We start from the raw sequence: 21,004 nt of genomic DNA, 5'->3' as shown, positions 1-21,004 counted from the left end.
TTTGGCCACCTAGCGGCCATCTGCTATACCTACCTGTGAGATGTAAAAAAAAAACATTTCTGGTTAAATTACACAAAGATGTAAGAAACCGTGAAATTGTGCGTGTGATATTTTGGTGCTTTGTCACGTTGTTAAAGGAACGAGAACGTGTATTTGGGGCGATAACCCAGCACAAAGGCTCTGTTAAAGCGCAATTCATCTACATTCACTGCCGTGCGTTTCCGCAGCTTCGACCATTGGACAAGGAACTCCCACTTGTCAATCAATGTTTCAGTCAGTGCAGGTCGGCCATTGAAACAAAGAAATAGGCTCTATAAGGTGTTTCTCTTAATACAACCAGAACAATCAGTGTCGTAGATGAATTATACTTTAACCACGGACAATTCTACCTTCACCGATGAGACATTTGGCTCATATTGGATGCTTTTTCGCCTCCCACACGAAATATAAATATTGACTTTATGTCCTTGTCAATCACACAGTCCTCTTGCTCCTCTGAAGTGGAACAGGGACCCAACAAACCAAGTGGACCACATCGTCAAGCGGTGGTTCATGGCACAAAGACATGGAGATGCAGGTCATGTCACCCGGAGGACGCACCGTCAGTACTGCGTACAAACCGCTGCTGCTGCAGAGCAGGAGAGCTCAGTTAAAGGAAGACGACAGCCTACTCGACTCAGACATAACGAAAGCTTTATTTACAGTTTCAAAGTTCATTTTAGTTGACATATGTACAAATTTGCAAAGTCGACATTGTTTGTTTTACAACAACCGTCCAGGCTACAGTTAACTGTGAGCCAGACTGAACAGAGGACTGTTGTAACTATTGTAGCGAATTCGGGGGACAACGCAACCACAGTAACTGCCGCGGCCGAGAAGCGAACCCGTATCGCCCGCACAGCAGGAGACATCGCTAACCGCTAGACTAAAGGGTCAGACCCGCGAGCCAGCGGCCAGCGTGTCTTCTTATCCATGCACGTTACACTACCCCCCTCCTTCGGGAAGCGCGTCCCCGCGCTTAAGCATTTCAGTTCCTTCATGCCTCAGGGCGCCTACGTTTCCGATGGCCTTATGGTCGCTCCATCCCACTTCTGACATTAATGTAGCGAATTTGGGGGACAACGCAACCACAGAAACTGCCGCGGCCGGGAAGCGAACCCGTATCGCCCGCACCGCAGGAGGCATCGCTAACCGCTAGACTAAGGGGTCAGGCCCGCGAGCCAGCGGCCAGCGTGTCTTCTTATCCATGCACGTTACACTATTTACACCCGTGAAGAATTGTACAAGTCTTCAAGCGCACTTGAACACACCGTTATAAATACTCATCAACATATTAAGAGATGGAAAAGGGACTTTTATAATCTACGTGGGTCAGTTTGATTATCATCATTTGTGCACATCTTTAAAAAAAAGTCAACTCAAGGATCAAATCATACAATCTTTTGCAGGTTTAAGGTGACGCTACTTCATGGTATAGATTTAGGATACACTCTTTTTCTCCCCCTTTCCTGGAGAAAACTGACCACAGAGCAGCCCCACATTACATCAGAGCAGGTTCAAGCTACACCGTGATTTTCTCTCTAATCTTATTTACAAACTACAGTAAAAGGCTGAGCCATTTGGTCCATACATATTAAATAATATTTATGATCAAATACTGCAGAGTTACAAATGGAACCAGAACTTCCACCTACAATCAACTCAACAGGACAGTCCTACAGGGTATACAATAAAGCCTCGTGGAAAACAGTTCTCAGGTAAAAAAAACATGTCACCGTTTACAGTTATGTACACCTACGGATCAGACACCAGGTCATACAGCATTGGAGAGATTGGTATCAAAAGGCACATTTAAAGACCGGGTTTCACAACAGATAAGGTTACAGTTTAATCATCCAACCCAGCCGCTAGTAAAACAGACACTGGTGGGAAGACTTACTATGCCAAAAAAAAAGAAAATTCTCTTATCCCCACTGTTTTAAGGTCACTTGCGCTGAAAACAAACAACACAGATTAACAAGCATTGCCACACATGCTAAAATAAGTTTGCACATATCGCAGTATTAATCTTGGTTCAATGTAGTGAAGACAATGGGGACCAAAACTAAGCCCTTGGACATTGTTGACCAATCCAAATGTTTGGACAACCACATCAAGCCGCGACTCAAACGGCCACAGTGCACAATAGCATTTGTCAAGGAACAATCTTTTTAGCAGCATTGATGAACGTATGATGCTATCAAGTGGCACAGTCCATTCTGTTTAAAAGTCCACTCACTCTTCAGTCAGTAATTATTGAGGAACCACCTCTGGAGGTAAGACTTGAAGCAAGCAGATATTAAGGTGTAAGAAGGCTGGATTGATCAAGAGGTGTTTTGTGTGCAAAACAGGGTGCATGGTCACAATTCATCTGCTACCAGCTGGAGTGTACTTAGCAAATTCCACAATGACCATGTCAGAGATAAATATTTAACTAGGAATTATTCAGCTGGGAGGTAATGGCTGGGAATGAAGGCATCTGGAGGTTGCTGTTGGCACATCAGCTATTGGAAGACCAGGTGGTGGTAGGTTGGCTGGAGGTTATAGGGATGAGAAAAGCCTGGAGATCAAGCTAGTAGCTAAGATCAAATCCTAGGCTGAAATCTCTCATGAAAGGGCAGCTCTTTTGGCTCTCTTGTCATAGATTTGAGTCAAACTGTCTGCAGTGTCTTTCAGCAATGCATCAAAAATGTTGTTTGCAAGTTGCACCTTAACAAACAGCTCATCTTCATCATAGTTGACCCACTGGGCCTCCTCCTCATGGAGCTCCTGAACCTGAAAGCCAGAACCTGATTTGTTAATACTGTGGCAGATATGCAAAAAAATACTATTTGTGCAAATTACAAAAACATGGAAAAATGTTTTCAACTGATTTGCTCTATAATTTTAAGTTTTAATTGTAAAATGTGCCAAACTAGGTTTAAGTGACTAGGAAAGGAAAGCAACTGCTTATAATGTGAATGCATGACAAGTATGAAGTGCATATTTTCAAGCTGAAAAGTCTGTTGACTGCTGGTCTTACTAGTAAATCATCCACTCGGTCTCGTTTCTTCCTGCCAAATTTGAGCATCTTCTGCCAGTCAGTCTTCTGGTTCTGGTCTTTCTTCAGACCATACAACTTGAGTACTTCTGCTGTGATAAATTCCTGTAATAACAATGTAAAAACGTGAGTCCAGTTCACACCTTCAGCCACCAAGAAACTGTAGTTAGGCTATTTCTGATTCTGACTGATCTACACTACCAGTCTCCCTGGCTGGTTAGTGCTGGTGATGTGACATTTGCTCTGTTGACAAAATTTATTTTCTTTCTTTGTTGTTGAATATCGGCCAATTGTACTGTACCTGGACTTTGGCAATATCTCTCGGTGACTTGACTCTGTGGAAGTAGAAGTTGGCTCTCTGTGGTTTGACCCACAGAGGCTGATGAGCGTTGGGGTCTTCGGCATAGATCTCTTGAAGAATCTCCCAAGTGAGGTCATACACAGCCTATGGACAGAAAATAAAATACGGTGTAAAGATTGGTTAGAGCTGATGAGATATGGTTTTAGACTGCTCAAAACTAAACAAATAAATAAATACATGTCTAAATAAATAAATATACGTAATACAGCTTTACTTTCATTTCTTTACTGATGTTCTGCATTCCAAGTTGTCTTCCTTACTTGTTTGTAGCTGCCGATGCAGAGTGCATCGTGGTCCTGGCTGTTGGCTTCTAAGTAGACTTGTGAAGGCTTTGGGATGGGCAGCTGAGTCAGTGTCAGTGCACCTTCCTCTCCAAGCTTACAACTGTCCCAGATCTCCTGGGTGGCAGTGTGAACCAGCTTCTCCACCTCCGTGGCTGAGTGGGGCACTACCATGGCAGGCTGCTCAGGTAGTTTGAGTGGCAGGGGGAGAGGCATCTCAGGCCGGGGTGGGGTCTTGACCTGCTGCTCTCCACCTGGTGCTGTGACCAGCCCTCCCAGGGCTGTTGTGATTGATGACCCAGACCTTCCCCCTCCACCTCCCAGCTTTGCCTCCTCCTCATCTTCTTTCTGCTTCTGTTTGAGTCTCTGTTGTTCCCAGCATGAGCTGAGGCCAAAGTCTTCATCAAACCAGTCCTGTTCATCACCCAGGTCATCCAGTAGCTCATGGTTCAGCTCTAGCTCTGCTAGACACTTGGTGAGCTCCTCTTGACCACTGGGTCCCAACACTGGACTCTTCTATTGGTTAAAAAATACAGAGAACATTCAATTTCAGGCTTATCTCAAAATTAAAATTAGAATATCTATGAATGATTATTATCTAATCGCTGAGTCACTAAAGTAGAACAAGATCCAATAGTATCTTTACATTAGAAATCAGACATGCCTTTAATCTATGAAGGACTGTCAGTGATGTATAACACAGACCAGGGAAGAACATCAAATTCAATACTAACCCAACCTAAAAGAAGTTATTTGGACTTTAGACATACATATCTGGAAATCTGGGGCTTACTAGGTCAAATCAACAAAAACCTGCATGTCAGTATGGCTATGCAATGTGATAGCTGGTGTTTTCTACGAAATAACGTTAAATCCTCTTTGCTATTTACCTCCCTGTCACATTGTCACACATTACCTCACTGATCTCTCTGGGGGAGGGTAAAGATGGGGAGGTAGATTTGGAACTATGCTGGACCTCCCTGGGTGATGACTCCATGAAAGACTCAAAGTCATCATAAAAGTCATCTGTCGAAGGAGGGGAGGCCTCAGCATCCTCTATTGGAGCCCCCTTCTTGGAAGAGAGGGCAATAGAGTCAGGGGTGTAGGAATGCTCAGTGTAAGGGGAGCTGTCATTATGTTGCTCTGATGTTTTGGTTTCTCTTGCAACTGAATTAGAACAGTTTGAATGTGAATTAGCAGATCTGCCATCCTCTCCTGCTGCAGATGATTCAATGATCTTCGTTTGCTCATCTGTTTCTAGACCGCCAGATGGTGAATGCCTGCACTCTTCACTCTTGGAGAATGGACCATGGTCAGTTACAGACAGCTTCAGCCCAGAGCTTGGCCTCTCTTCTTTTTCTAGTTTGAAAAGACATGCAGAATGTTGATCCTCAGACTTGTTGCCCACAACGGTTCCCAGCTCTTCCTGAATGTCTGATCTATGGTTTGACACAATACTTTCATTCCCTGACTCGATGATCTGTGTCTGTGGCTTAGCTTGTCCAGTCAGTGGCTGGTCTTCCCTGGAAACTGGTCTGGAAAGACACTGGGGGGAGACGGAGCCCCTGAGAACAGAGGAGGGATGCTCTGGGCTGCCATATACTGGGGTTGGCATGACTATTGGTACATTCTCATCAGACAACCCTTCAAGCAGCGAGGTAGATCGACTGCACCGAGGAGGAGTAAAGTCATCTGCAAATGATACAATACAAGATCAGACCTTAATAGGATACAAATCAAAACAATCATTTAAGGGATTAAAACTAAAACTTAAATATTTTGAAATGTAGTTGTGGTAAAAAAAAAAAAAACTACCCTGGACCAATGTACAATCAGGGCGTATCCTCTCTGAGTCTGAGACAATCTTGAAGCATTCACTTGAGTTAGATCTGCAGAGGGGATTTCACTGTTAATCTCTCCTTTACATTAAAGTACAAGCCATCTGTATTATCTAAACAATTGTGTACCTGTGTGGAGGGAGTGGTTTGATTTTGGTCTTTCCTGAGGCTGCAGTGAGAGTCTTAATTTTGGCCTTATCAGCAGGTGTTGTGTCCTGCTCATTGTTAAGCTCTGCCTTGGTCTTCTGGATGAAGTCATTATAGGACTAAGAACAAAACAAATCAAAGACAAGAAAAAAAATCTATTGTGGCTTCAACTTAATGAGTGCCAGTTTTATCTGTGCCTCAAATGTGTGAGTACATTGATTATTGAATGGGGACAAATCCAACCTATTCAAATATGCATGTTCACACAAACATGCAAACACATATGAACATAGTGACGTGTATTTAATTTGAGAAACCCCAAAAAAACAACGATTAAACAACCCATAAATTCCCAATTTCCTAAACTCTGTCACACACACACACACACACACACACACACACACACACACACACACACAAACATACACACACAACCACCTACCTCTAGGAGCTTTAGTAGGCTGGTTTCCTGTGCCTTCAGCTGCTCTTTGTGCTTCTTCTTCTGCTCTTTCTTCAGCTGGTGGGCCATAGACTTGTGTTTCCTCAGCTCTTCCTTCAGCGCCTTTTTACGGCTTTCTATGTCGCTTTGGTCTGACATTGTTTCTGAATGCAAATGAAAATGGTAAATAACTGTAAGAATCCCAAGTAAGAGCCAAAACTGATTAGCAAAAAATAATTCAACCTAATTCCCACTGAAACCCAAATCCAGTTATTCATGGTATATTTTGTTTAACACGACTGTATAAAGTCCATTTTTATGCATGTTTCTTTGGCTTGCAAACAATGAACAAAACAAATTCCAAGCATTATGAAGCTTAGCATTACAGACTAAAGTGCTAAATCCGGTAGCAATCCATCATTGCAACTGACTAAAAAGACTAAAATATGTGTCTAAAAACAGCAGTAGTGCTGAAGGAGCCAACTAAGTAGTTAGCACCAATACTTGGACAATATAGCTGCCTCTGCTTGTACTGTACCTGGGTGCAATGAAAAGCTTTCTCTCCTCCTATAGCATGCTGTAGCTAAGCAGGTTAGGTATCAGGGAAGTGCTCACATAATGCATTCCTGGCAGCATCACATTATGCCTAACTACACTCTGCCAAGCAATACAGCTGCATTACGTACTCCCCCCCCCCCATCCAGGGAGCCATGATCATGATGAAGAGCTACTATCATCTACAATCCCTTCCAAAAGTTATGAATTTGATGTGTGGGATGAACTCACTCGTCTGTGTGGCTGTGGGGATGTTGTTTGGCCAGGCCTGTGTCCGGAGGGGGATCAGGGAGATAGAGTGGACCTGCATGTTGGTTGTAGCAGTGCTGAGGCTGCCTTTGGCTAGAGAATGGAGAGACTGCACAGCAGGGGGAAGGAAGAGAAAAATAGGGGTTAGTTTGGGGATTGATAACCCATGTCAAATTGATTGGATAGAGGGCCATGCTCTGACTTCCATTTGACATGTACATGTTAAGTAATAGATAGTAACAAATCAGCCAACCAATAAATTTATACAATAACCACCTTTCTCTGCATCCAGGTCCTGACCTATACACTAAAAAGTACAGCATTTAATGCCCGAGCAACATCATCAACAACAACAACGACAACAAAATAACAAAGTGCCAGTCTATTTCTGAAATCCCAAGCTCCAAAGTTTTTCTTTGTGTGTTGTTAGTTCATTGACACGGAGGCTCTAAATTTCCCCCAAAATATCTAAACAGAATTCCTCAGAGTGACGCCAACTACAGAGTACCTAAGGACTGAGATTTCAATCTGTAAACTGAATCACTTAAAATGACAGAGGCAAGAGGCTGATTCAGCCTTTGAGCTAGTCCAAAGCTCCTACCAGGGATGTCATTAGGAACACAAAAAATAGGGCCCCCATTAGAAATTACGAGGAGTTGCAAGGCAAAAAAAAGAAAGAAGAAAAGTCAAACAAAAACCAACACCAACATGCAGCATTTGTACTTACTGTAGTAGACCAACAGCGCTACCTAGTGGTGGTTAAGCTAGACTCTCATATACCCCGGATGTTGACTGCTGCGACAGTCGGAGAGCTACAATAAAGAGGACAAGACGTTGGGAATTGGTCTCCGGCTCAAATCACTGTTATGGATATATTAGCAGTATAAGATACATCCAGATAATATAGCGAATATATTACAGTGGCGACGAGGATGGGATACCTTTAATGTGAGAAGGTAATCCCAGTAGTTAATAAAAGCGGACGAAGCAACGTGACGCTACAAGCTAGCTTACAGCCAGCTAGCAAGAAAAGACTAGCTAGCCAAGTCAAGCACAAGCATGGCGCATTTCATCGGCAATATTGCTGAATACAAGGAAGGTAAAGAGGACTTCGAGTCGTACCTTGAAAGATTGGAGCAATGGATGATCGTTAATGAAGTGGAGGGCGGTAAGAAGGCCAATGTTTTCCTGTCTGTGATAGGCGCAGAAGCCTATGGCCTACTAAAGAACCTCTGCATACCAGAAAAACCGAGTAGCCTCACGTATGCAGTACTGAGCGGGAAACTAGCATCTCATTATAAACCCAAGCCACTAATCATAGCTGAACGTTTTAGATTTCAGAAAAGAAACCAACTAGAAAATGAGTCAGTGTCTGATTATGTGGTTGCTTTAAAGCACTTGTCCACACATTGTGAATTCGGTCAGCATTTAAATGAAGCACTGAGAGACCGATTTGTTAGTGGTTTAAAGGTGGAGGCTATTCAGAGAAAGTTGCTCGCAGAACACAATCTGACTTTTGCAAAAGCATGTGAGCTGGCCTTATCTATGGAAATGGCGTCAAAGAATACGCTGGAGTTTGCCAGCAAACCAAGCGGAGCTGCAACTGTGAATAAGATAGACAAGAAGAGAACAAGCAAGGGTGCGTGGAGAAGCAAGTCGTCCACCAGCGAGTGGAAAAACAAGCAACCTACCAGTGATAACTAGACCACAGAGAACAGAAACGCACCAACCCTGTTACCGATGTGGAGGTAACAACCATGCAGCTCAAGTATGTAGGTATAAAACCGAGACATGCCACAAGTGTTCCAAGGTAGGGCACATAGCAAGAATGTGTAAAACTAAAAATAGACAGGGACATACACAGTATGTGGCTGAAGACCACAGTCCAAGTGTGAGAGGAGATGGAAATGAGGATGAACTGTTTGGTGCGTATCCGATGAATACAGTGTACTCCACAAATACAGTTGGTAATGGAAAAAAGGACATTAAGGTCAATATTAAGTTAGAAGGAAACCCTGTAGACATGCAGCTTGACACAGGAGCTGCCGTAACCCTGGTATCTGAGATAGTGTACAAGGAACATCTCTCACACCTGCCACTGAAAGAAAGTAAAGTGCGTCTGTCAACCTTTTCCGGTGAGAACATTCCCTTGATGGGCCAAGTGACTGTCAATGCGAAATATGACAACCAGAGTGGAGATTTACCTCTTGTGATTGTGAAAGGTGACAGACCAGCCCTCTTTGGTCGTAACTGGCTGGCCAATTTTAAACTAGACTGGGCAAGCATATTCTCAGTTACACCAGCAGGGGGCAGTGATAACACAGATGTAGAGGCAGTGTTACAGAGAAACAAAGCAGTATTTGCTGAGGAGCCTGGCACTATTCGTGAATTTAAGGCACATATCAAAGTGAAGCCAGATACAAAACCTGTCTTCAGAAAGGCAAGACCAGTGCCATACGCACTAAAAGACGCAGTTGAAAAAGAGCTAGATAGGCTGGAAAAAGCTGGTATTATCTCAAAGATAGACCATAGTCAGTGGGCTGCTCCGATAGTAGTTGTACCCAAATCAGACAAGTCAATTCGTATCTGTGGAGACTATAAAGTCACGGTTAATCAGAGTGTGGAAGAGGAGACCTATCCACTACCGAACGCCAAGGATCTCTTCGCCACACTGGCCGGGGGCACTCTCTTTAGCAAATTAAATCTCTCACATGCCAACCAACAGCTTGAGTTAGAGAAGGACTCAGAGAAGTATTTAACAATAAATACCCACAAAGGACTGTATGTTTATCACAGACTTTCATATGGAGTGTCGAGTGCACCTTCTATGTTCCAGAATGTGTTGGACCAGATACTACAAGGCTTAGAGCATGTGACCTGCTTCCTCGATGACATACTAGTCACAGGCAGAACAAGAGAGGAGCACCTGAGGAATCTAGATGAGGTTTTGAGCCGACTGGAGAGCTACGGGGTAAGAGTGAAAAGAGCTAAATGTGACTTCATGCAGGAGAAAGTAGAGTACCTGGGGCATCTGATAGATAAAGAGGGACTTCACCCCACTGAGACAAAGGTTGCCGCCATCGTAAATGCACCCCAGCCCACAAACGTCACAGAGCTACGGTCATTCCTAGGACTGTTAAACTATTATGGCCGTTTCATGAAAGATCTGTCGACCGTATTGCAGCCACTACACCAACTCCTGAAGAAGGAAGTCGAATGGAAATGGAGACCAGAGAGTGCAGCAGCATTCAAGGCTGCCAAAGAACAGTTAGTGAAAAGCTCAGTAGTAGTACACTACGACACGCAGAAACCACTGAGATTAGCTTGTGATGCATCCCCTTATGGGATAGGTGTGGTAATGTCACACATAATGGAAAATGGGGACGAGAAACCAATCGCCTTTGCGTCACGTACGTTGACAGAGGCAGAGAGTAAATATAGTCAGATAGAGAAGGAGGCGTTGGCCATAATATTTGGCGTGACCAAATTTCATAAATATCTCTATGGCCGCAAATTCAGTTTAATAACTGACCACAAACCCCTCCTTGCCATCTTAGGACCCAAGTCAGAAATCCCTACACTAGCCGCTTTGCGTATGCAGAGATGGGCACTGAGGCTTATGGCTTATGACTACAGTATAGAGTACAGAACGTCAGCGGACAATGCAAATGCGGATGCGTTATCTAGACTGCCGGGGAAAGAAAAGGACAAAACAGCGGAGGAGAACAGCATTTTTTATTTGTCATTAGTAGATGAGGTACCCGTGCAGGCTACAGAGATTGCACAGAGCACTCTCAAGGACCCAGTCCTATGCAAGGTACTGGAACTGACCCGGTCTGGATGGCCGAGTTACATCAACGATGACACACTGAAACCGTACTTCAACCGAAGGAGTGAACTGTCTGTGGAACAAGGATGCATTCTGTGGGGAATTCGAATTATCATCCCACCAGCACACAGAGAACGACTACTGTACGACCTACACCAAGGGCACCCCGGAGGGTGCAGGATGAAAAGTTTGGTGAGGGGCTATTTATGGTGGCCTCAGTTGGACAGTGATATCGAACGTGCAGTGCAGCAATGTGATGCTTGTCAGAGTGTGAGGAAACTACCAGCAGTAGCACCACTACACTGCTGGCAGTGGCCTGCGAGAGTGTGGCAGAGGCTACATATTGACTTTGCAGAGAAGGATCAGCAACACTTCCTAGTGTTAGTAGACAGTCATTCAAAATGGCTTGAGGAGATCCCCATGGCAACAACTACCGTCGCCAAAACGATCGAAGTGCTGCGGAGCATCTTTTCGTCCTACGGTCTTCCTGAGGAGATCGTCTCGGACAACGGTCCACAATTCACCTCGCTGGAGTACAAAACATTCCTGAAAAGCAACGGCATTAAGCAGACCTTGGTGCCAGCTTACCATCCTGCTTCTAATGGTGCCGCAGAGAGAGCAGTCCAGACGGTGAAAGCTTCACTTCTGAAACAGCTGCTCGATGACAAGAAACAAAACGTCACTATTACAGTGAAACACAGGCTCGCCAACTTCCTGTTGTCATACAGGACCACACCACACAGCGTTACAGGTTGCACACCAGCAGAACTGTTCCTCAAACGTCAGCCTAGGACCAGGTTCAGCCTGCTGAAGCCAGACCTCGCTCGAGTGGTGGGGGCCAAACAACAAAAGCAGAAGGACTATCATGACCAACCCGCCTCGAAGCTGAGACATCTGTCAGAGGGGGACTCAGTACTGATCCGAAACTTCCGTGGAGGAAAGGAGAGGTGGACGAAAGGGACAATGGAAAAGAGACTCGGACCAGTCACCTACCTGGTGTGGAATGGAGTGAACCGACGTTCAGTCCACATTGACCATCTGCTGTTCGACTGACCCTCCAGTCCTCCTGAGGCATTTCAGTTTCAGGATGACCAGATGGGCATCAGCAACACCTACCCTGCAGTTGCGGATTTGGGGGGGAAAGGCACACCTGGAGCCATAGGTACTAGCCCGTACTCACCTGAAGATACACCCGTTCCAAGGATGCAGGCTCCGGAGAAGCTTGCAACACCCTTACAAGGTTCGGTGGGCAAGGCTGGGTCGCCTCCTCACCGAGCATCCACTTCCCCTGAGGTGGTTGAGCGCCGGTACCCTCAGAGAGAGAGGGCACCTCCAAAACGACTGTCTCTGTAAGATCAGCGAGTTCCTGAATAAAAGAGTCCTGAGAGACTAAATTGTTCAACTCCTGTTCAGAAAAAAATGTGAAAAAGAGTTCCTGAGACTGATATGTAAATGGGCAAATGTGGGTCGAAGTGGGTTGTGTAACCAGTAATGACCAAGTAAAAGATGTTGAAAGTAATTTGCCATATCAGCATGTTTTAGAGTGATAATATTTTATTAGGGGAACTTCATAGTTTAAGGGGGAGGAGTGTAGTAGACCAACAGCGCTACCTAGTGGTGGTTAAGCTAGGCTCTCATATACCCCGGATGTTGACTGCTGCGACAGTCGGAGAGTTACAATAAAGAGGACAAGACGTTGGGAATTGGTCTCCGGCTCAAATCACTGTTATGGATATATTAGCAGTATGAGATACATCCAGATAATATAGAGAATATATTACACTTACTCCTTTGCTAGATGTTACAGAAGCAGAGGGGAAATCCTGGGGGTAGTTTGCGGGGCTGCTCTGGGCTGAGACCAAGGGTGTTTTAGGGGCCAAGGCAGGTGGTGTGATGGATGGACTCTCTGGGAGATTAGACACTGAACTCTCTGTGTGGATACTGGACTCAGGTGTCACTGAGAAGGAGTTCCCTTCACTCACAAACTCTGGTAAACAAAAATGGATAAATAATATGATCTTTTTTTTCTTTAACGAAGATGAATGCTGACGTATGCCAACAAAATTCATCCCCAAACATTAAGATTTGCCACATTCCATTTTAAAATCTCAATTTTTCTAAATCTAATTTTAAGTACTATAATCATGTCTTTGCCAGAAATCCATTTGTGAATGATGACACTCTGCCACCTTTCTTGCTGTTCGTTCTGCACTCTGGGCTTTGGTGGTGACTAGAGCTGGGGCTGACATCGGCGCTCTCCTTTATGCAATGCTCTGAGGCCTTCCGGTCTCGGTCCCGAGATGTTTGCCAGTCCCAGGTGGCCAGGGTCTCCTTTTCCATCCTCCATGGCTTCCTCCTGGTCCAGCTACTGCTACCACTCCAGCAGCCTCTCTGCATGGCGCCACCTCTGCATCAGCTGCTGCTGCCGCTTAGTCGGGAACCTGGGGAGAAGGGCCGCCATAATGGAGGGAAAGAGAGGTGGACAGAGTATGGTGTGTGGATGAAGAGGGGAGGGAGGGAAGAGAGGAAGGGATGTAGGGGAGGATTGAGGTGAAAGATAAGGTGTGATAACAGCAGCCGGGAAAGAGAGGAGAAAGAAGGAAAAGTACAATCAACATCAGGAGGAAGAGGTGGAATGATTGTGACAGCAGTAGTAAGCAGACTGAAACCACCTCGATGAACCATTCTGCCTAAAATCAATTCATATAGCATGACTAATTTGATCCCATCAACCATAAAAACTTTAGAGGACATTGTACAACATCTGAAATCCTTCTCCTGCTGCCTTGATATTATGCCAACAGGCTTTTTAAAAAATGTTTCTAATTGCATGGCCTCAGATCTTCTACAAATTGTCAACAAGTCTATTCTCTCAGGTCTCTTCCCACAGGCCTTGAAAACTACAGTCATCAAGCCACTCTTAAAAAGAATAATCAAGGCACTTTGTTAATGAACAATTATAGGCCCATATCCAACCTCACGTTTCTAAATAAAATCATTGAAAAACCTATTTTCCAGCAGCTGAACAATGTTTTGGCACTAAACAACAGTTTGATGTCTTCTGGTCAGGATTTTGACCATGCCACAGCACTGAGACTGCTCTTGTTAAGGTCTTTAATGGCATCCGCTTAAACACAGACAATTGCAGAATCTCAATCCTGGTATTATCGGATCTCAGCTACAACATATTACTACAACATATTACTAGACCAATTGGAAAACTGGGTGGGACTTTCTGGCACAGCACTCAATTGGTTTGAATCCTATTTAAAGGACAGGGACTACTTCATGTCTGTAGGTAATTACAAATCTGAGCATACAAAAATGGCCTGTGGAGTTCCCCAAGGCTCCATTCTGAGGCCACTTCTGTTTAGCATCTATAAACTCCTACTAGTTCAGATTATGGAAAATAACAAAATGTTACCATAATTATGCAGATGACACACAGATTTACATAACCATATCACAAGGGGACAATACGTTTATACCAACACTGAGCAAGTGCATTGAACAAATCAACAACTGGATGTCTCAGAATTGTCTTCAATTAAACAAAGATAAAACTGAAGTAATTGTCTTTGGAGCCAAGGAAGAATGATTAACATTACCGATTGTAGCACTCAGCTACAATCGGTAATGTTAACCAATCCAGAAATCTTGTAGTCATGGACTCAGACCTGAATCTATATAGCCACATTAAGGCAATTACAAAGTCAGCCTACTATCACCTGAAGAATATATGAAGAATTAAAGGATTTATGTCTCAGCAGGATTTGGAAAAACTTCTCCATGCATTTATCTTCAGTCTACTCGACTACTACTACTCATCAGCGGACAATGACATTGGCAGTTGATGAGTGTGCAATGCACTCAACAAGCTTGTACTGCTATGTATTAAAAGTTTTTTCCTACATCTATCTTAATATTCCGCTCCTCATTTGTTGAACACTTTTATCAACACCACTGACGGTTAAAAAAAAATAGTAAAATATATATATATATATATATATATATGGCAGCACGGTGGTGCAGTGGTTATTATGGTCACCTCACAGCAAGAAGGTCCTGGGTTCGAGCCCCGGGGTAGTCCAACCTTGAGGGTCATCCCAGGTTGTCCTCTGTGTGGAGTTTGCATGTTCTCCCTGTGTCTGCTTGGGTTTCCTCCAGGTGCTCCGGTTTCCTCCCACAGTCCAAAGACATGTAAGTCAGGTGACTCGGCCATACTAAATTGTCCTTAGGTATGAATGTGTGTGTGTGTGTGTGTGTGTGTGTGTGTGTGTGTGTGTGTGTGTGTGTGTGTGTGTATTGGCCCAGTGATGGTCTGGTGGCCTGTCCAGGGTGTCTCCCCACCTGCCACCCAATGACTGCTGGGATAGGCTTCAGCATCCCCGCGACCCTGAGTAAGGATAAGCAGTTTGGATAATGAGTGAATGAATATATATATACATATATATATATATATATATATGAACTGCATTTATAAAGCGCTTTTTTAGTCTACAACACTACTCAAAGCCCTTTACATTGTATGCCTCACATTCACCCATTCACACACACATTCATACACTGATGGTGGAGGCTGCCATGCAAGGCGTCAATCTGCTCATCAGGAGCAGTTAAGGGTTCAGTGTCTTGCTCAAAGACACTTTGATATGCTCTCTGGAGGAGCCAGGGATCAAACCAGGAACCTTTTGATTGCTAGATGACCCGCTCTACCTCCTCAGCCATGCTGTCCCATATACATTAGTTACAGGCATCTACCAAAAAAGTGCGGTCAGGCTCAGCTGCTGCGTAATGTGTTCTCCCACAGCTATGAATGTCATTACTGTGTAGTGTTTGGGGGCTGTTTTTTTCAAGCCTAAACCCTAGTTAGAGCCTTTTTTGGTGGTAATGTATACTGATGACAGTTCAGATACTGAAAGGGCTGACTTGTAGGAAGAGGGGCTCTTTTAAGTGTTCTCCCAAATTCTATTACAGCCAAAGGCCATCTGTACGTATTATCCCATCCCAGGTAACAGGAGGAGGAGTGAAGATTTACTGGGCTCATTAAAGAGATAGACAATTCTGTCTCTGCTCTGCCCTCTGCTAAAGATACTCAGTCTTTTACCTGTTACCATGTTATAGTGTGGTTTACTTTCCAAACACTTTATCTCAATGACTGGGCTGGAACTGAGGAGCCAGTGGCCGCAATGTGAGGGACATTATAAAGAGATCCCCTGCACATTAATTCTGAAAAGAGTTTAGGTCACAGACGGAGGGATAAAAAAAGTGGAAGAGTCACAAAGTACACGCTGTATAGAGTGGAAGAGTCACAAAGTACACACTGCATAGAAATTGATGGTATCCCAGAATTTATTCTGAGAGTCCTGTTAAAATGAACCTGACCTTTGATTTTGAGTACTAAGAAATGACCCCTATAGGGGCACCCGGGTAGTTTAGCGGTCTATTTCGTTGCCTACCAAGATGGGGGTCAGTGGTTAGAATCCCCGTGTTACCTCTGGCTTGGTTGGGTGTCTGTACAGACACAATTGGCTGTGTCTGAGGGTAGGAAGCCGGATGTGAAGAGTAGGGTAATTGGCTAAGTAGAATTGGGGAGGAAAAAGAAAAAAGAAATGACCCCTATCCCCCATTTATACAGGTGACCATTGTTTAAATAACAAAGACAGTTCCCTCATTTTCTTAACAATGATGTGCTTTCATGCAGACAATGGTCACATCGCATGCTAAAAAAAAAAATCATCAAAAAAAGGCAAATGGTCAGCTCATTTCAACAAGGCTTCATTCCTTGGGTGCCTCCTGTCAAACTTTCACTCAAACTCACCCCCAATTCCTTCCTTCCTTTGAGTTCCAAGCTGCACGAACACATAATTTCTTGAAGTTCAATTTCCTTCTCAAATTATATTCCCCTTCTCTATCTGAGAATATTTTTTTGTATATTACTCGGTAGTAGATTGTGTCTTGCTTTGAACATTATTTGTACTGTTATTCTACTAAATCCCTGAACTTCAAGGCACTTGACTTTAGAAATAACTTGGTGTGTTCATGATATTCTAAATTATTAACTGCGCAAATGTCTTTTTATTGCAGTGTTAAATGTCAGTATTTCAGGTCTCTGACAAAGAAGGCTGCTACTCTACCATGGCTCCGAGTTAAGGTGAACTTTTATCAGACAATCTCTTTCCAACCAGATTGTGGTTATGATTGCTTATGGAGCTAGCCTGCAGCCGGAGGGAGGGTACTCACAGATATGTGTTTCTGGATTACTTGAAATAAATGCCATGTGAATTGCCCAGGCAAGAGGGGTTAAACAGGGGATTTGTTGGTCATTCTGATAGAATAGAATAAAATAAACTTTATTTGTCATTTGTACATACATACAATTAATTTGTTCTCTTCATTTATCTCATCCTATTGTGTAGGAGCAGTGGGTAGCTGTAGCGCCCTGAGACCAACTGCAGTTCTTATTTCCATTACCTTGCTCAGGGGCACAGACAGGAGTATTAACCCTAACATACGTGTCTTTTTGACGGTGGGAGGAAACCAGAGCACCCGGAGAAAACCCACACAGACACAGGAAGAACATGCAAACTCCACACAGAAAGGACCTGGGACAGGGCGTCCGGGTAGTAGAGCAGTCTATTTCATTGCCTACCAATATGAGGATCACCGGTTCGAATCCCCATGTTACCCCTGGCTTGGTAGGGTGTCCCTACAGGCACAACTGACCATGTCTGCGGGTGGGAGGCCAGATGTGGGTATGTGTCCTGGTCGCTGCACTTGCGCCTCCTCTGGACAGTCGAGGCGCCTGTTCAGGGGGGAGGGGACACTGGGTGGAATAGCGTGATCCTCCCACATCCCCCTGACAAAACTCCTCACTGTCAGGTGAAAAGAAGCGGCTGGCGACTCCCCATGTATTGGAGGAGGCATGTGGTGGTCTGCAGCCCTCTCCAGATCGACAGAAGGGGTGGAGCAGCAACCATGAGGGCTCAGAAGAGTGGGATAATTGGCCAAGTAAAATTGGGAAAAAAAGGGGGAAAAATTCCTTTTATGTGTAAACTTTCTTGGTTAAAAATAATACTTGAAGTGAACTGATTACATCTTCACCTTCATAAACTTTAGCTGATAAAAGATATGCATGCATACAATGTTGGAATGGAGGAGTTGGATGTGCCTCCCCAAAAAGAAACTCTTGCTGTGGTGCTAAACCCAAAAAATCATATACTTCAAAGAACCACATCCAAGGATGTAGGCTAATAAAAGGTAAAGAACCTTTTTACCTTTTTATTGGTCTGTCATGTAACCTTTGCATGTGACCTTGCTGACCTGTCATGTGACCATGTAACGTTTGCATGTGATCTTGTTGACCTATCATGTGACCATTTCATGTCCTGTATCATGTGACCACTATGAAGCCCTATATAAATCACATGCCATTAGTTACAGTAATCATGCTCTGATGAAGGCCTGTAGCAGTAGGTTGAAACGTTAGCATGCCAAAATAAATTGGTGGAAAGAAAAAGAAAAAGAAATGGTGGAAATGAGGCACTGTCCCGGTCCTTTTTGAAATTGGTGAGTGCTACCCTACATCCTTGGATGTGGTTCTTTGAAATGCATGCATGCAATCTTTCCTTTAATAAACAACGGGGACTTTGATAATCAAGAATGACAAGGGAGTGCAAGGGAGTTAGGAAAGCCAAAAGGATGGATCATTACAAGGCCAAAGCAAGTTAGTATTTCAACGGAAAACAAAAGACAACATACTGCTGCAAACAGAAACGAGTATTAACCCATCCAGATTGAGAAAGTCTTAGTATTACAAAGAGAGAATATTCAGTAGAGGGTCTAAGCTGTGATTGATGTCCAAGTAATAAATACTAAGCCGTTGAACAATTCACCAATTGTTAACAAAGTCAAATTAAGGGAAAGGCTGAGCTGTGTGCATCATAAGAATCTCTCCAATCACCTGATCAAGCTGTGAGCCAAGCTACAATTTCTCAGCAATTCCTACAGTTTGACATTTCATGCAGTTTAAAACTATTTCCATGCAATTATGTAAATTCAACACTGCTACAGTTGTCAGATTTTGATGTGATTGATAGGTGAGGACAGTTTGTAGGATGTACTTGGATAGAGCTAGAGGATGGGAGCAGAGAGATAGTATGGATGCTTGTTTGTACAAGAGGAACAACAACATGGAGCATGCTTATATTCACATCCACACTGCGGCACTTTGACACAGAGACATAGATATTTAGCACTAGGTCTCTATTGCCTTTAGTTAAATGAGGTAGCTACTTAACCTAGTTTACTGTAGCAGGCAATCAGCCTGTGGCACTGCCACTGTGGCATGTCCATGGAAGTGGATATGCCACAAAGCATATCCACTTCCATACATGTGCTTTGATACAGCACTTTGCGAACAGCCAGCTCTTTCAGCAATGACCTGCTGTGGCTTATGGAGTATTGTCAAGAGGAAGATGAGAGACACCAGACCAACAATGCAGATGAGCTGAAGGCCGCTATCAAAGCAACCTGGGCTTCCATAACACCTCAGCAGTGCCACAGGCTGATTGCCTCCATGCCAAGCCGCATTGATGCAGTAATTCGTGCAAAAGGAGCCCCGACCAAGTATTGAGTGCATAAATGAACATACTTTTCAGAAGGTCGACATTTCTGTATTATAAATCCTTTTTTGGATTGGTCTTATGTAATATTCTAATATTTTGAGATACTGGATTTTTGGATTTCATGAGCTGTAACCCGTAATCATCAAGATTAAAACAAAAAAGGCTTGACATATTTCACTTTATGTGTAATGAATCTAGAATATATGAAGTTTCACTTTTTGAATTAAATTACGGAAAATAATGAACTTTTCCACAATATTCTAATTTTTTGAGATGCATCTGTAAGTGGTTGCTGTGATACTAACAGGTGGTGCTTCGCCTCCGACACACTTGAGACACTCCTTGAGCCTTGGTGTGGGATTTCTCATCCTCTCAATCTCCTGCTGCTGCTTTAACAACAGCTGCCTCTCCTTCCTTGCTGCTTTGTTGGCATCCTGGAGGCCCTTGATCTCAGCTTGGAGACAGACACAGACACGTACGCACACACACACACACACACACACACACACACACACACACACACACGCACATGCACACTCAACAAATATTGACCGAAAATTCACAATCCCGGTGGTTACAAACACCTCCCGTTGACAAACACTGACTCAGCCTGAGAGACTCAGGGAAGGGTAGATAAATTTACACAACCACCTCATGTTAGAACGGTCATGTGCTCCTGTGGCCAGTGTCCTGTCATGACTGGCTTTCTCCTCCTCTGATTACTCATGTGGATGGGATTTCTACTCCAAGGTACCATGGCGGTGTGCCTCAGAGGGTAGCAGAGAGCAAAAGAAGTACTCGTCAATATCATCCACAGTCATGAACTCATCAAACTTCAGAGAGTACTCTGTTGCCACTGATGTACTGTCTGCTGCAGAGGCGGAAGTAGGGCTAGTCCCTATGCTCACTTGCTGTATATCCTATCCAGCACCACTGACATGACAGCTTTTGACAGAGAGCATGCATGTGTGTGTGTGTGTGTGTGTGTGTGTGTGTGTGTGTGTGTGTGTGTGTGTGTGTGTGTGTGTGTGTGTGTGTGTGTGTATACGCTTGCATTTCAGCGTTTCTGTCTGTGATTTTTGTGCAACTGGTGTTAGGAGAGGGTTTCTTGTTTTTGTCCTATATCAACTTCTGTAGATTTCAATACCTTTTCATTTGATAAAATGTAGAGTTCTCCTATACCTTAACTTCTTCAATAAGTTTGAAAGTTTGGGTCTGTGGTCAGTAGGATGTATTTTGAGATCGGCTGGACAAAACGTCAGTCAACTACACCATATCACTCTATGGCTGAACGAAGTTGTTCTTCTCAACAGCAAATAACACAGCATGTGACAGAGGGTTAACAAGTAGATGAAATGTTTAGTAGTATCTAATTGAGTCGGGAATATATAGATTTTTGTTTTAATTCTGCAGGCAATATCTACTTATACCATTACATTTTGAATTAATTTTCTAGACATGAACAGACCAAGCGGACAGGTTAGGAACGTTTAGTTTAGGTCAAAGTTTGGGACCTTCCACCTGTTCTTTCTTTGCAGTTCCTCTAGTAGAGATAGCTGTATCCCAATCAGTGGCACACCACTGCTGAATGATCAGAAT

The 21,004-nt window shown here is 43.8% G+C and overlaps 1 pseudogene; it reads right to left on the bottom strand.

Annotated features, from left to right (window-relative positions):
* Positions 1 to 2,646: 2,646 nt before the first annotated feature.
* Positions 2,647 to 21,004, bottom strand: part of LOC130109895 (centrosome-associated protein 350-like) — a 57,816-nt pseudogene continuing 39,458 nt past the window's right edge.

This window comes from Lampris incognitus, chromosome 3 (genome assembly GCF_029633865.1).
Source record: "Lampris incognitus isolate fLamInc1 chromosome 3, fLamInc1.hap2, whole genome shotgun sequence".
Classification (NCBI taxonomy): Eukaryota; Metazoa; Chordata; class Actinopteri; order Lampriformes; family Lampridae; genus Lampris; species Lampris incognitus.
This window is presented reverse-complemented; position numbering and strand designations above follow the sequence as displayed.